Source organism: Micromys minutus, assembly GCF_963924665.1.
Source record: "Micromys minutus genome assembly, chromosome: 1".
In the NCBI taxonomy this organism is placed as follows: domain Eukaryota; kingdom Metazoa; phylum Chordata; class Mammalia; order Rodentia; family Muridae; genus Micromys; species Micromys minutus.
The window spans coordinates 50635735-50641061 of NC_137969.1; the positions used below are offsets into that span (position 1 = coordinate 50635735).

Sequence of the window (5327 nt, forward strand, 5' to 3'; positions counted from 1 at the left end):
TTCTCTCTTTGTTGGGAAGGCTTTCACTAACCCAAAAAAAGGTATCTGCAAAGACTAATATATATATCCATATCTTCTTGGCTTAATCCCTGTAAAGGCCACTTCCCAGTAAACCCCAGGTCTATCTCCCCTCAGCCTCTTTCTTTTTTCTACCTTAGTTCTACATGAATTTACCTTCTGGCACAAAACACAGGTATCTACTACTTGTCCTGCTAGACACTTCAAATCTGGTGCAAAAGAACTTGACCACAAAATGGTCCTCAAAAGTTTGTCAACCTCTAGAAGAGTCTTGATGCATTTTCTTCAAGTCCAGTACTATATACCAGGTTCTAGATAAGGGCAATGAGCTCAACAGGTTATAGGGGTTAGGTACTATGAGATGAAGATCAGCCACCCATTTGTTTACCTCTCAGAGATCTTGAACATGGTTCTTAATTTCCTTTCCCTCACTACTGTGGCCAGAATACTCTGTGAATTCTTTTCCTTGTCTCTTGTCTCTCTTGAGCTCTCTAGCTTCCTGCTTCTTTGCTTTCTCTTTACTGTTCTTGTCTCTCATTTTTCTCTCTCTATCATACATATTTTCTACCTTTTCTACTTGCTTACCACTCTATAGCTTCTTCCAGATTTTTTCCTCCATTCTAATCACTCTTTTCTCATTTTCTCTTCTCATCGTTTTTATCTTTACTTCTCATTTTTCTCCTCTATGAATTCTTCTCTTTTTTTCCTTAATTTCTATTTTTTTTAATTTCTGTTGCCTCTTTTCTATTTTTACCCAACCACTTCTTTTTTTAACCAATTTTTACCAATCCTTCCTACTTTTCCCTGCTCCCTGTTATGGTATACTTTCTCAACAACCTTCACTAAATTCCACAATGACTTATCTCATAGTCTTTCTAGCCTCTGAAGCTTCGCTGCTGAGATCATAGGGTGTATATTAGCAGGATGCCTCATGAGCTGCTTTAGAAAGGCTAGGGTGACTCATCTGGTCCTTGCTTCACCTCGTGTACCTTTGTCAAATTGGTGGGTCATCCTGGAACCCCCCGAGATCTGCTAACAGCCTGGTGTAGACCTTCCAGTGTCCGTACCATCTGTCAAATTGAAGTCCCAGCCAGGCCTACTCAAGGAAAATCCTGCATCTATATAAACAGGCAAAAGGAAGGGGGTGCCCATCTGCCCCCAGGACATTCTTTAAAGCCTCAAGGATGATATGCTGTTTCATCTCCCTGCTAAAGAGGACCTGAACCAGCTGCTGTCAGTCGTCCCAGGTTGGTTGGTAGGAGAAAAGGAATGACTCAACTAAATTAGTTAAGGCCTGTTGGTTCTCAGATAAAGAAGAGTTAAGAGTTTCTCAGTTAATACAGATTGGCCAAGGAGAATGGCTAGTATTGTAGGGGTTGTAGATCCTGATCATCAGGAGAGCCATAGGGGATGAGGGGCAAGATATGTGACTGCTTAGGAGTTGTGCCATGATGACTGTGACAGGCACCTCTTGCCCTTGTTGGAGCTGAGGCCCCCCTGGGGTCCTGCTCCTGCGTCTGCCTAAAAAGAAATAGAGGGCAGATAAAGGGGAGGTGAGTCAAGAAGAAGGAGGTCAGCATCTGTGCCCAGGAGAGGACTTCTTTTTTTTTAACTAAAGGTGCTCTTTCTGGAGTTTGAGCTGAGAAGGCAGGCTTGGCCCAACACCAGTACACAGAAAAGCAAATCTCACAGAGCCCCAAGAGGGACACAACCAGCAAGGCCAGCCCTCCCTCCTCAAGCAGAACCCTAGGAGGGGAGGGGCTGCAGCCATGCAGCAGCAGTGAGGGAAGGAGGGAGGGAGCATACACTACAAGGAAGTGGCAGCTTAGTGACCATATAGACTACCACTGACATGTTTATTCTTTTTTTCCCTAACTTTTTTCTAATAGTTAACTAAGATGTTTGACAGGGTAGATTCAGTCTGTCCCATGTCCAAAAATAATGTAAGTCCAAGTCTTCTACCCTCCCCCACACACACATACACAACAGAAACTGAAGCAAAAATCCTGGGCTTCCCTACCATGAACGCCCAAGTCCACACAAACACAACAGAAACCAAAACGAAAATTCTAGGTGTGCCTCCCACAATCGCAACAGGAGATAAAGAAACTTGGCAGTTGCCTCCTTACCAATGCACCCAGATGAAGTCCAGCCCTCCTGGAACTGACTTCCCAATGAGAGTCTTGAGCGTCCTCCAGAACTCCTGCTGCCGCGATATCCTGCAGCTTCTGACAGCTTTACAGACAACCCTCAAAAGAGTTTCAGAAACTAAACTGATCAGCTACCGCTCAGAGGCAAGAAAATGAGATGAGATGGACAGTAACACAGAGGAAGAACACAAAACACAGACAGACAATCCGAGGTACCTGCTAGATCTGTCCTCATCTCCAGACCCTGATCCTGTAAGAACTTTCCTCGGCCAATGCACCAAAATGTTGGACCAGTGTGGCCCAACGACTAGGGTGTTCACTCCCACAAAGACACAGAGGCATAGAAAGATGCAACAAGCAAGAGGTTTTATTCTTACTGATCCAGTGTACTAGGGTCATTCTGCAAGCAGGACAGAAAGAAGCACACATTTTTATATAGTTCTGTGGGTAGATTTCAGCAACAGCATGGGGTGGTGGGATATCATTGGTGAGTCTCAGTGGCCGCTGGATTCATTGGATGAGGAGGTTTTGGCTGCTGCTAATGCATATTTGGGACTTTTCAATGGGACCTTGTCAGCCAGTAAATTCTGTGGGTTTTCACTTTTGTTTTGTTTCTCAATTCTGGGTGTTTTGAAAAAGTGTCAGAGCAGGGGCAACTTAACCTGGCTAAGAGCCTCACATTCTTGGGTGCTTTGAATAGTCCCAGGGAGGGGGGGGCAATTTATTCCTAGGTGGCTGGCCAAGAGCCTCACACATCTTATATCTAGGTTTTTAAGCAGACTGTCATCACGTAGGTCCAAATTTTCTGAAATTGTCTACAGTACTAATCTTGCAAACAAAATAATCTCTATTCCATCAAAGCAGAGTTTGATTAATGGTGCAAATGCCTCTTCAGCTCCACTTAAGTCTTTTACTCCTTCTTGCAATTTCAATTTATCATAGAATGAGGTGAAAAAAATCACTTTGATCAATATGTCTTGGTGCAACACACAAGACATCAATATCAGCACCTTTTGTATGTATTCCTAATCTGTAGGATCCAAATGTAAAAATTTTTTCCAACATTTTCAATTACAGATTGTGGAAGATTCTTGCTTTTATGGATTCTTTTTGTATCTATTCTTTCACCAGGTTATTTAATTTTTTCAAAAGTAAAATCCTGCACGGCTATTCCTCTTCCTCTTCAAAAATCCCAAAGGGCTTTAGTGTCTCAACAAGTTTTTGTTTGAGTAAGCAATCAGTTTCCTTGGGGGCTGCTAAGCTGATAGGAAAGGTAATGCTATAGTCTTTGTGGCAACTGTATATGTTGTGATTCCTGCATTGTAACTGGAAACAGCATTGCCTCCCCATCTACCCCTGCCCAGACTGCTGGCCTGGGCATAATCTACCTCATCCCCAGAGCCAACCCAGTCCTGCCTCTATTTCCTTTTTGTTTTTGTTTTTGTTTTAATTGATGGGTTTGTTCAATTCCTTCACTTGTTTGCCTATGTTTTCCTGTATTTCTTTAAGAGACTTATGTGTTTCCTCTTTAAGAGCTTCTACCTGTTTACCTGTGCTCACCTGTATTTCTTTAAGGGAGTTACTTATGTCCTTCTTAAAGTCTTCTATCATTATCATGAGGTGTGATTTTTAAATCAGAATCTTGCTTTTCAGGTGTGTTGTGGTATTCAGGGCTTGCTGGGGTGGGAAAACTGGGCTCTAATGATGCCTAGTAGCCTTGGGTTTTGCTCCTTATGTTCTTGTGCTTGCCTCTTGCCTCTTGCTTGTCCCTTCTACGAGGTTGTGAGCCTGTGGTCTTGTGTGTCAGCACTACTGGGAGACAATCTCTCTCTGCATATGATTGGGGTATGAATGGCTGTGGCACAAGGTCAGCTCCAAGAGGGAGGGGAGGGGTCAAGACGGAGGGAAGGGGGGACAGGTGAAACAAAGAATAACCAAGTCCCCAGCTGTATGTTCCTGGCAGCCCCATGGTTCCTGGTTCCTGTGGGCTCTGGGTAGATCCCATTTGAGCCAGACTTGAAGGCAGTAGTGTAGCTCTGACCAGTGATCTTAGGCATGTACTAAGTATTCCTGGGAGACAAGGTCTCTCTGGGAAAAATTGGGGTGTGGATATCTGTGGCACAACATCAGCTCCCAAAGAAAATATTAAATCTAAAAAAAAAAAAAAAAAAACTGGCACAAAACATCCAGGAAATTTGGGACACTGTGAAATAGCAAATCTATGAATAATAGCTAATAGAAAAAGACAAGAAATACAGATCAAAGGCACAAAATATATTTTCAATGAAGTCATGGAAGAAACCTTTCAAAAAAAATGCCTATCAAGGTACACAAAACATATGGAACACCAAATGAACTGGACCAGAAAACAAAGTCCCCCTCAATGCACAATGGACAAAACACTGAGTATAACGAACGAAGAAAGAATATTAAATGTTGAGAGGGGAAAAGGCCAAGTAACATAGACAGGAAGACCTATTAGAACTTTCTCTGACTTCTCACCAGAGGCACTAAAAGCCAGAATGACTGATATATATGATTCAAACTTTTAAGAGACAAAAGGTGCTAGCCCAGACTACAATAGTCAGTAGTTTAATTACCATAATAGACCATAATAGAAAAATCAGACAATGAGATTCTGTGATAAAACCAAATATAAGCAATATTTATATACAAACCCAGCTCTACAAAGGGATCTAGAAGAAAAACTCCATCCTAAAGAGTTTCACCACATCAAAGCAAACATAAGTAATAAATAATTCTAGGGCAGCAAATCAATAGGGGAAACATAAACACACACACACACACACACACACACACACACAAACACACACACACACAAACACACACATGGGTGCCATAGAAGCAAAACACAGAAATCAATAAACACTGCTCATTGATATCTCTCAGTATCTGTACTCTTAATTCCTCAATAAATAACAAACACTAACAGAATAGAGGCAAAAACATAATCTATTCCTCCACTGCTTCTAAGAAACATACCTTAACATCCAGGGTAGACATCAGCTTAAAGGTATGGAAAGTGTGTTCCAAGCAAATGACCTAACAAGCAGGCTTATCCAGCCATCTGAATTAAAGTAGACTTGAATGTTCCTTCTCTTACAATGTCATTTAAGGCCCCTCTTTCTAAAATTGCTA

General features: G+C 42.0%; 1 pseudogene across 1 annotated transcript; it reads right to left on the reverse strand.

The window, feature by feature from the left end:
* Nucleotides 1-2809: 2809 nt before the first annotated feature.
* On the reverse strand, nucleotides 2810-3507 carry LOC308425809 (poly(A) polymerase alpha-like; annotated as a pseudogene). Its single transcript has one exon. The product of its transcript is annotated as a poly(A) polymerase alpha-like (transcript).
* Between the last annotated feature and the right edge of the window lie 1820 nt (nucleotides 3508-5327).